This window comes from Lactuca saligna, chromosome 1 (genome assembly GCF_052625555.1).
Source record: "Lactuca saligna cultivar CGN05327 chromosome 1, ASM5262555v1, whole genome shotgun sequence".
Classification (NCBI taxonomy): Eukaryota; Viridiplantae; Streptophyta; class Magnoliopsida; order Asterales; family Asteraceae; genus Lactuca; species Lactuca saligna.
Genome location: NC_136417.1, coordinates 8,324,537 through 8,336,883, shown reverse-complemented (window position 1 = coordinate 8,336,883; position 12,347 = coordinate 8,324,537). Strand labels below are relative to the sequence as shown.

The window sequence follows — 12,347 nt, the reverse complement described above, 5'->3', positions numbered from 1 at the left end:
ATTAAGACTTTGGCCTCATTGGGTTAGGGTTAGAGCTTCTTTCTTCTAGAGTCGGTTTTAACGGGTAAAGTTGGAAACTTTACCCTCCTAGATGTATTTTCGGCCCATATCTGGAATATGGGACTTGGATTTGAAGAATAAGGGCCTAATGCATTAAGAAGGGTTAACAGACTGAAGAACTCGATGAGTTCATAGAGGAACTCGAAGAGTTGGGTCGAAGTGCCTTGATTCTGTTAAAACGGAAGAACTCGGCGAGTTGGATCGCGATTTCATGGTTCTGTGATTCATGGGGACTCGGCGAGTTGAAGGGCGAACTCGACGAGTCGAGTCAACTCGGAGCATTGACTTTGACCTTGACTTTGACTTTGACCATTGTTGACCATAAAGGGTTATGAGTATTAAATGGTATCTAAGGGTTTGTTTTGGTTCAGGGACTGAGTAGAACTGATTCCGAGACAAAGATGTTTCAGCTATCATCTAACGTTTGAGGTGAGTTTTCCTCCTATTGGAACGGGTCGAAGGCACCAATGTCGGCCTATATTTATGAAAATATGTGTTCCAGACTAAGGTCCGATGTCGGGCGGTGCCCGATGTATATTTATATGTTTTCCGGATTTTGATCCGATGTCGGGCGGTGCCCGACGAATGTTTGTATGCTTGATGTCTTCGTGATTCTTGGATGTGTCTGTATTGGTATGTTTCCGGATTTCTGTTCAATGTCGGGCAATGCCCGAGGAATGTTTGTATACTTTCCGGATTACTGTCCGATGCCGAGAGGGGCCTGAGGAATGTTTATATGCTTATGTTATGTGATTATTCTATGTGTATTTGTTGAGATGTTTATATGTATACCGAGCTTTGCTGAATGCCGAACATTGTCCGATGACGGGCGGGGCCTGATGAAGCGTGTAACGACCCAAAATCAAGGGTAAAATTTTCATTTTTAATATAACCCAAAAATAGATATCATTTATTCCAAACATTTCAAATCATCATTAAGTAAAACATTTATCAGAGTTCATCCCAAAATCATTCATTGCGGAAATCATAGGTGTGTGCACTGCGATCAATTCGAGTCTTTCCTTTCCAAAACGATGATACCTGAAATAGGGGTGTGTATGGGGCGATTTGGTTCGGTTATTGATCAAAACTGAACCATAACCATTACAGTTGGTTAATGTATTTCAATAACCATTGGGTAACGGTTAATACTGGTTTTGGATAACGGTTTTAGTCGGTTAATGGTTATGGTTAACGATTAATATCGGTTAACCATAATGGTCCAAAAATGACATAAAAATAAAAATATTTTTCTATAAAAATTGAAAAACATAAATCCATTGTTATAAAAAAATGAATGATTGTGTATATATAACTATATTGATAGGAGATAACTTATCATATCTAATTCCAAGTAATTTCCCTTTAAAATTTCAGTTCTTAATATATTACATACATTATACTCGCTCCGTCCTCTATTTATTGCCCACTTTTGATTTTTAAAGTATTTATTATTTAATTTTGACCTTAAATATTTTTGTTTGTGTTATAAATTACTTGATGAAACTTATAAAAATAAAAAGACATGTAAAACAGAATCAATTCATATATTTTGCGTCAAATATTATATATTAAAAACATAATTGTTTAATGTCAAAGTAGAATAAATACGACAAAAGTCAAAAGTGGATAATAAATATGAGATGGAGAAGTATTTAATATTATATTATATTAAAAATATTATTGGTTTGGTTCGGTTAATAGTGGTTCGGTTTGGATGAAAACCATAACCGAACCATATGTATTCGAGTAATCAAAATTAGAAACCACACCATATATGTTACTAATGGTTCGGTTATATTGGTTAATTTGGTTATGGTTCGGTTTTTTGGTTAATATTCTCACCCCTAACCTGAAACACTTAACAAAACGTGTAACCACGAAGCTTAGTGAGTTTCCCAGAGCATACCATACACACAATCCATATAACACATATCCTGTTAGCTATAAAAGCTACATGTAACACATAAGCCATGCATACATAAAACCTAGGAAAGCGATGGGCTACCCCAAATGGTCTTACTTTCAATACCATGGGCTACCCCACATGGTCTTTACCTAGGACTGCCATGGGCTACCCCACATAGTCTTACATCCAATGCCACGGGCTCCCCCCGGGGTCTTCCATGCAAGTATCACAAAGACAACTAGCATAACACATATCATATAATCACCAGCATGCTAACTACCATACCACATATCTCTACTATAGCTAGTGTACCACATAACATAAAATGGACCGGCCTTGGTGCCTCAGACCCATTGATATGGTGAGAAGACTCACCTCGAATGCAGAAGCTTCCTGAGGAAATCCTAGCTGCTGCCCCCACCAGCTACCCGAGCTGTCACTACCAGTCAATATACCCAATTAGCAATTGGGTCCCATACCATAATCGTTAGTCCATGCATGGGGTAAAATGACCATTTTACCCCTGCCCAATATGATCCAAAACTAGGGGTCCAAACCCAAAACAAAAGCCCAACATTATAATGTCCATAAAACCATCAATGGCCTAATTTTCCAAATTGGGCCCAGACCTTTCCAATGGACCTTATACTAAAGCCCAATACTTTCCTTATTCAATAATCCTGACCCAAATGGCCCACGAAGGCCCACAACAACCTAGTCCAAGAGTTGGCCCAAACCTAGGGCCATAATGTGAAGTTCATTTCTATATTGGGCCATAAGGCCCAATCGGCCCAACTATTCCATTATTGGCCCAAAGATGCATTTAGGCCCAACTATCAACAAATCCAAGCCCAAAACCATTAGGGCCATAGGTTCGAAGTTCACTGAGGCCCAAGTCCTCCTGAAAGCGTACGCCCAGCGTACCTCTTCTGTATGCTTAGCGTACTGAGCAAATGCACTGTACGCGCAACGTACTACATAGTACGCCCACCGTACAAACAACTCATGCACAACATCCATTAAAGTGCTTAATACTTGATCCAATAAGTCTAAATCATATATCTGAACTATAATTAATGTCTAAACCCATAAAGTCACTGACTTGGTGACTTTGCATGCCCCAAACAAACCCTAACTCCAAAAATGGCATTTTACTTCCATAAAAGTGATCCTTACTCAAGCACGAACCCATTAAGACCATCAAGATGGTAACTATCTGCCTTAGGGACTTATTTAACACTGAGAGTGGCAACTCAAAGCCTAAGAATCAGATTTTAACCATAAAGTTCCATCCTTGGGAGCAAAATGATCTAACACCCACAATGGTAGATCTATATGAAAGAGTTGACAAGGTTGAGACTTTATACCTCTAAAATCTTGCCAAGTTGATGAAGGTTCTGGACCTAGAAGCTTGACTCCAACCATAGCTTGATCACCAAGTTCCTTCTTCTTCATGGTCTAACATAACAAGTCATAACCCAACTAGATCTACATGAGAAAGCCACCAAGATCCAAACTTTATACTTTTTAGATTTAGATCAATATGATTAGGGCTTGGATCCACAAGCTTCAAGCCAAGCAATGCTTCCTTAAGAAACTCCTTCTTCCACCATTAGCACAAAACACACTAAATCACCAAAAAGCTCAAGAATCACTCAAATGTAGGTTAAGGGTCGATTTATAGGGTTTAGAGGGATGTAGGCTGAAGATATTAAGGTTAGGTTATGAGATAAGGAGATTAAATAGGGTCTAAGACCCAAAAATAGAGTTCTGATCTGATTGGAGTACACCCAGCGTATATATGGTACGCCCAGCGTACTTCGGAGAACATTCACGATCCTCTTGGTCATTACGCCCAACATACTCCAAAACTACACCCAACGTATTGCCTTCTTCACTAGTACTCCCAGCGTACACCTTGTGTACGCCCAACATACTCGACTAAGCCTGAAACTACTAAACTTCCGAAGGCCATAACTTCTTCGATATAAATCCGTTTTCGACGATCCTTATATCCACGGAAAGGTAACGAAAAGCCCTACACTTCTATTGACTCATATCTTCCTAAATAACTTCCGTACAAATGTCCATTTTCCACAAAATCCCGAACTGCCATTTTACCGAAATATCCCTAGGCTCCAAAACACGAACCAAACACCCAGATCACTTCTAATACATCACCCTCACCCAAAAGGGGCTAGATCTTACCTTCCCAAGAGTCAATTCGGAACAGAGTGTTACAAAGTGGGTGGGGTTGATGATATGTTATTATGTGATTATCTATATGGTATGTGGTAGTTTGGAGACTTACTTGACTTTCGAATCAGCTAAACTATAGCTCAAGGCCTTACACCCGCTGCTACAACACTCCTATTACATCATACAAGGTCCAAACTTAGTCTACACATTAAAACCATCCATATTGACCAAAAGTCAACCCATGTCAAAAGTCAACGATCAAAGTTAAAGTCAATAACCCATAATGTCAACTATCAAGCCTCACATCGTGACCAACCCTTGGTCACATCGTGAGAGTCCACTCATCCGATTCCAACTCGACTCAACCTTACTCAGCTAACTCAGTCATGAAAAATCATTTGAGTTAAGCTTACAACGTGAACAACCTTTTGTCACGTCGTGAGCCCCAGAAAGTTCCGCAGAGAACGGGGTCTTCAAATCCCACATCGTGAGACCTTATGTCTCACGTTGTGAGCACAGTATGCAGCCAAAATCCAAATATTTAAATCCTTAATCCATTAAGTCTTTCACTCTAACTTTTCCAAAAGCCAGGGAAGACTCCAAAGTCCCATAAAGATGATTACTTGATGCGCATGCATGCCTCTTGCATGTCCTCCATCTATTCTAGGTCATAATGAAAGGATTGATGCAAAATCTTCATGCATGCGACCAATAATCAACCAACTCTTAAATCTTAACATATCATACTCAATGGATCCTTAAAAGCGTAAAGTTGCCAACTTTACGCATTCCTTTCTTCCAAACTTGCATAGACATGAAAGAAATGGGACAATAACTTAGATATAATCACTTTAAGTAATAAAGTTTGAGTCTTTTCCACTTACAAAGGTCCAGAAACAAAATAAGATGTTGATGATGATGATTCCTTGAAAGCTCCACCAATAGAACACCCTCTCCTTTTTCTCTTCTTCTTGAAGCCAAAAAATGCTCCAAAAGGCGACGAGTCAACCAAGGGATTATGGCTAGGGTTATTATGAGGTAAAAGGGTGTTGGAGGCTGGTGATGAACCCAAAAAATGATTTAGAGCGGCTTAAATACAAAGGAACCCCTAAAAGATCATGGGCTTGGGCTGCAACAGTTCTTACATCGTGAGATTGGTCCTGAACAAAATTCTCATATTTACCCTTGTCACGTCATGACCACTCAATGGTAACGTCATGACACTCGATTTTCTCCAAAAATCGACCTTTTGACACCTCTAAACCCTTAATTGATCCTTCCTAGAATACAAATGTTACATGTCGAGGGGGACCTGAAAGCGAGAAGGCAATCTCAAGACATTGTTTCTAACAAAATTTAGTCTTCATAACATTACTTTGAACAAAATATTCATTCAACAAATAGATAACTGAATAACAAGAATATTTGATTTTAGGATAAAGGGTTTAACCCTTTTAATTTCAAAACCAAATTGATGCTCTGATTGATTATTGTAAATCAAGGGATAACTACTTTGAGATTTTTCAACACCAAAATATAGAAATTAACTGAGGGGAGAGAAGGGATCGACAACAAATCGGAAAAATCCTTATTGTCATAGGACATAAATATAGGGGAAAATCCGTCATAAATAAAATAGAATTTACCATTGTAGAAAAGAGATGTAGGGGGTGTGTGATGGTCTCCCACAACATGTGTAGAGAAACTAAGAGGAAGAGAATATCGTGTGGTATGGCTAACAGGAAATGAGATTGTTAAATTGTAATGTATTCGGAAAGCCAGTGGTGAATTGGGAAAGACAAACCCGGACGCATGAAGAAAGAGAGAATGAGAATGAGGGAGGTATCCCGATGATCCTCAAGGAAACAGTAATGTGAGCAATTGTCCTTCATGCAATCCATGAACCATCGACTATAAATTTGACCCAATGAATTCCCACAATAATACTTGCTAAATTGTCAATGCCTCTAAGCCATCCAAAGTTTTAAATTTATAAAAACATTTTATTCTTAACTGGACTGAAATACATATTAGACAGTGTACTTAATCGTATAGTAATATAGATGTGGCAAAATCAAGTGTCAAACATAAAGGGAATGCGTATGATTTGTTCATATAATAAAGCAAATAATTAAACTAGAAACATAAAAGTAAAAGGGTTGGGGGTTGTTTCATCAAAATTTAACTTGATTTATGACAACTAAAGTAAACAAAAAGCACAAAACTTGATTTAAACACTCGATTTAAAGTGCTTCCACTCAGATTCCATATCCTCTTATTTTCTTATGGTTGATTTATCAGAGTGCAATTAATTTAACAAATTGGTTACCAATTTTTATAATAGCCAGTTACATTGATCCGATAAACTAATACTAATAATTATAAATCAACTAACACATTGATCATACAAGTAGCTAACTAAATAATCAATTGAATATACGAATTACGAACGATATGCTCTAATGACTAAGCTCATTGGTCGTGAAAATCAATCGAAGCATAACATGAATATCGAATAGTCTTTTACACATTTAAGTTAACAAGTATTATATCCTCTAATCTTAGGATTTTGTCAATATCTAGTCCTAAGAGTTTAATATCATAAACTAATTAAGATGCAAGTCAATATAATCAGATTAGTCCTTTAAATTATATTAACCTCAAGAGAAATTAAATATCTTCCTACATTTTCTTCTTATGTATCTTTTTCCACATTAAATGGTGACAAACGGCTTAAAATATTATTAATACTATTAAATGTGACATGTGTTTACATTTGATATGGAAGAATGATGAATATAAAGAAAATATAGAATGATATTTAATTTCTTTAAACTCAATTGTAAGTAATAAAACCATATATATATATATATCTATATATATATATATATATATATATATATATATATATATATATATATATATATATATATATACTAGTTTATAACCCGTGAGAACCACGGTTATAAAATTAATTAAATTTTCATATCAAAAAATCAAAATTATTAATTGATATTTTAAATAAATTATTACTTGTATAAAATTATAGTCATTGATTTAAATAAATACGTGAAGTTATATCATCTTATAATATGTATTAATTTTATTTTATTTTTCAATTTAATGTTATTAATATAATATAAATAGAGTGAGAAAATTAAAATTTGAAATTAAAAATGAAAAATCAATTATTAATTTAATATAATTAGAGTGGGAAAATTTAAAATTTGAAATTTGAAATGCATGATCAATTTTAATTTAATCTAATTAGAGTGAAAATTTAAAATTTAAAATTTGAAATTGATAATTAATAGGTTGACAAGTAACATGATAAACGATATATAACATTAAAATATAACATTAATGAGGAGTTCTAATTGTATGACACTTGTCAATATGAGATAAAATGTATTATTTTATTAGAATAGGAAGATATATATATATATATATATATATATATATATATATATATATATATATATATATATATATATATATATATATATATATGGTAAAGGATCGATCATACATAATAAATAATCAAACTTTATACATCCTACTAACAAGTCAAAGCATAATACTTAGGTTCATCTACATCTAAGCAGAAACAAAAGGGTATTAGCCCATTATGCATCTACATCTCGTAATTGTAGAAAATAAGTAATGTCTCTAGGCTTCAAATGTCGTGCCTCTATTCGTAATCTTCCCCGATGGTTCTTGAATGTCTATGCCTCTTTGCCACGTCTTCTTCATTATTCGACGTTAAATTGTGTTTTATGGTAACTTTTATATTGATCCATATCTATCTCCACTCTTTTCCCATTATTTTCATTTATCATGTGAGTTCTGAATTTAACTATATTTATCCAATATAAGCCTTTTAGAGCAATTTATTATATATACATAAAGCTTAAAAAGTTGGGCTAAGGAAAGTTTTTTCTCTTTCTTCTTTTTCCACTCAAGTTTTCCTTTTCATAAAAGCGCCCCAACTCTTCTCTTTTTTCCTTTCCATCTTATCCGTTTTGGTGGCCGTCTTGACGCCCTCATCGTCTAATAAAATTTCCTTCGCTTTTCCTTATTTCCTCCTTCTTCCTTCTTTACTTTCGTTGATGTTCTGTTGCTGCCTCGCTCCAATTTCTTCTGCTATTCATCATTTTCTCTTCGACCCACCATTTTCTTCCTTTAATGGCTTCCTATACATTTGTGAGGCGGCGATGCGTGAGGAGTGTCATTTTTTGGTGCTATACCTTGCATCTTCTTTATCGATTCCGACTGTCATCTCCACCATCTCTCCTACACCTTTGTTCGTCCAGAAAATCGCAACAACGATTACCTAGTGTACATCGTAAGAGGTTTGGGTTTATTTCCAGCTCCTGTTCTTTTTTTTTTTGTTCGTTTCCAAGTTTTGGATCTTCGTTTCGTTGTCTCTCCGTTAAATTAAACATGATTTTTGAAGGTTTCTCTTCAATTGATGGAAACCCAGTCGCATGCCACACACCTTCTCGCCACTTTGTTAACAATCGTCGCCTCTCACAAACATGCCTCCAATTTAGATTGTAAATCAAGTATGTCTATCTACTTTCTCTCTTCGATTCCTATTTTAGTTGCTTGATTTTAAATCATCTCTATTGTAAGTTGAAATGAGTTTGAAATGGTAGGATTATTATTACAAAAATTTGAAGAAAGTGAAGACGCATACCACCTGTTTGATAATATGTCTATTTGAAATCTGGAACCGTTTTATTTAGATATAAAACCAGTTTTATATAATAACCAGACGAACAGTAATTGCCTATTCTTCAAGAAATTTGGTATGATTCATTCATTTAATGCTTTGCTAAGCCTAATAAGATGTTAGTTGTTGCCTATTTTACGATGGCAAAAGCCCATTGTGTTTTATCTTTTGATGGTCATTTATGAATCATAACGATTCTCAGAAACAATAAAACCATATGTAGCCATTGATTTTCGTTACAACATCCATGCAATTCTGTTCTTCTACTTCGTACAATGCAATTTTCTGCATCTAACATTTTTGTTTCTTATCAAGTGGCTTTAAAAGAACTGATAGTTATCCATAGGACACTAAGGGAAGGTGATACAACTTTCAAGGAAGAACTTGTAAATTTCCAACAAAGAAGGCATGTTTTTCAACTTGCTAATTTCAAAGATGATTCAAGCCATATTGGTATTTTTTTTTGATTTGTTTTCAACTTACAATTCGAATCTTTAAAATGTTTTAAGTAGTTCATGACTTTTATTTTTTATTTTTATAAAATTTTCAGCTTGGGATTGTTCTGTTTGGGTGTGTAACGTCCCAAATTTCGAGTCCAAAAATTTCATTTTTTTAATCAACTGATTTAAGAACATTCGTAAGAAAACTACATAAAAATATATCATTTCGTAAATCAATATATCATGTCTGAAAACCCAAATCATAAAATAGTAACATGTCAGAGTACAATCCCAGAACATATCAAATGCGGAAAACCAATATGTGTGTGTATGATGTACTGCTACCGCGCCAGCTCCTTATCCTTCGTTGAAGAGATACCTGAAACCAAAACTGTAAACTGTAAGCACGAAGCTTAGTGAGTTCCCCCATCGTATCACATACCATACAATCACATAGCATGCATATTGTCGGGCAGTTCTGGGGTGCCGACCTATCCATGTCAAGCCATTCTGGGGTGCTGACCTACCCGTGTCAAGCCATTCTGGGGTGCTGACCTACCCTTCAATCCTAACAATCGAACCTCAAGGACTATTCCCATCCTACTACCACTATCACATATAACATAACATGCCAGCATATAAAAATCTCATAACATACTATCAGAAATATTTGGGGCCGACATTATGGCTGTAGACCCACCGCTACTTGAAGGTAACTCACCTCGTACGAGTAGCTGCTGATAATCTGCACGGGAAATCTCTGTCTGTTGCTGCTCTGGAAATCCTCCGGCTATAATCCCCACAAACACTCAGTCAGAACCTGATATCTTTATAAATAGCATATGTTTTTATTTATTTATATATTTTTACTAATTTTTTTTATTATTTTGGCACAAGGATTCAATCGCAACGGGAGAGATGTTGGCGGTGCAAAATTACCAAAATACCCCTCAACCTCAGAGTCTGAAATTGGTTGAGCAAGATGATGTTACATTTTTTTTTGTTTTCCTTTAACGATAATCACAACAAATAGAAGAGTTAAACTGAAGATATTAATACCCTTCAACAAATGTGGTTATGAGGTTTTTATTAAAAGGTACTTTAGTATTTGGTGGGATATAGAGATTGAGAGTTTCCCTATGAAGACTCCTTATGAGGTTTTTACTAAAGGATATTTTATTATTTGTTGGGATATAAAAGAAACCAATGATTGAAAAGCAAAACGAGTTTTATTTACTATGTTTGTTGATGGTAATTATTCTACAGGAAGCTACATTGTTGAAGTTTAGTGCCTGGAGGAGGTTGATTGCAGACATTATTCTAATCAAATGATGTACGGGTATTTTTGCCTTATGTTATGGATGTAGACCATCTCTTCTTTTGACTATCTTTCGGTTCCAGAAGTGAACATATGTTGTTTCATCCATGTAGTTGTAATGAATGTGAATATAAATTAATTCCATAGTGTTTACTATCAAAATAAATGACTCTTGTACACAAAAGAAAACCATTCTCTACTTAACACAACTCCATTTTTAAAGTGAAGTGAACCAAATACAAAACAAAAATTCATCAACATTTAGGTAAACTTCATCCAATCGAACGTCAACGGCGCATCTAATTCCTACTAGTTAAGATAAATATCCAAAATATATAACTAATTCACACTATAGTACACATTTATGTTTTGATTCCCCTCAAGCAAATATAAAGTTAGTTACATCCCACCTTAAGATATTTGAGCTAAATTTCAAACGATTTAACATAAAAATGAAAAGAAAATAGAAAAAGAAAAACCATAAAAACAAGGTTGTTACTAATAAGATATCCTTTATAATCCGTTTTTTTCAGAAAACAATGCAATTTCAGCCATAAAGATTTAAAAAATTAACTAGGTGTTCATATTGTAATATAAAGTGTCTTTTTAGCCGAACCCCTAAAAACAATCAATGTTCTAATTTTTTTGAAACGACAAACTAACTAATCTAATCCTAAATAACCACCTATATCTCCATCGAAACTTGAACTTATCAACTCTTATATAAAATGATCACTTTATATTGCTAGAGCATTGGGCCTTTGATAATGAATGTTATAATTGGATTGCATCTTTTGACTGAAACATCCTTTATATTTTTCACTTTTTCAAATTTTGAAAGCTCTTAGTTGACTCACCACGTCAAACTTTTTAATCTTTTTTTTATAACTTTTTCACTTTTTTTTTTCCCGATGCACGCTTTCTTTCTCTTATTTTGTTTTTATTATAGAACATATAACCAATCGAAATGAATAATAAATTTTATTGTAGCTCTATAAACTTGGTCTAAAAAGATTATTATATAGTGCCACTAATTACACACATACATTATCTATCATTTAAACATTTTACACACACAACAATTAAGGGAGAAGCAACAATGAAACTACCCGAAATTATGTGAATATATGTCCAATGTATGACGTGAGAAGAATATCGTGATTGAATTATCTACAGAATAGACACATTTTTCTTATTTCCATGTACCATATGTGAAAATTGAATTATCGAAAATTTAAATTGTTTTGTGAAATTTCGGTATTATTTGAAGTGAGCTTTATGTTTTTTGTTTTAGTAAACCCAAAATTTTAATTAACCAAATGTTTTTAAATTTTTTATTTCCATAGAATCAGAATGTTTTAAGGACTACATTTACGACATGACAAAGTTAAACCGTATATGCATGACAAGGTGCATGCCAATTTGGGGTACATAATTTGGTTTTCATGCTTATTTTCTTGATTTTCATTTTCACTATCACTAAAATAACATCATTAACGTGGATATAAACGTTTTTTTTAATGAAATGCGTTTTATGTGTTACATTAAATAAACGAAGTTTAATTTATCGTAATAATTATATGTAAGTGACCAAAATTAATTAATTACAACATCATAAGATTTAGATACCGAAGACAATTTAGTGTAAAATTCATAAAAAATCTATTCAATATCTGATGATACGGA

General features: G+C 34.2%; 1 long non-coding RNA gene across 1 annotated transcript; it reads left to right on the top strand.

The window, feature by feature from the left end:
* Window positions 1-8,239: 8,239 nt before the first annotated feature.
* LOC145048011 (uncharacterized) lies at window positions 8,240-10,743 on the top strand. The gene is made up of 3 exons (XR_013682641.1): window positions 8,240-8,520; window positions 8,625-10,155; window positions 10,241-10,743. It is a non-coding gene; the product is annotated as an uncharacterized LOC145048011 (long non-coding RNA).
* Window positions 10,744-12,347: the final 1,604 nt, after the last annotated feature.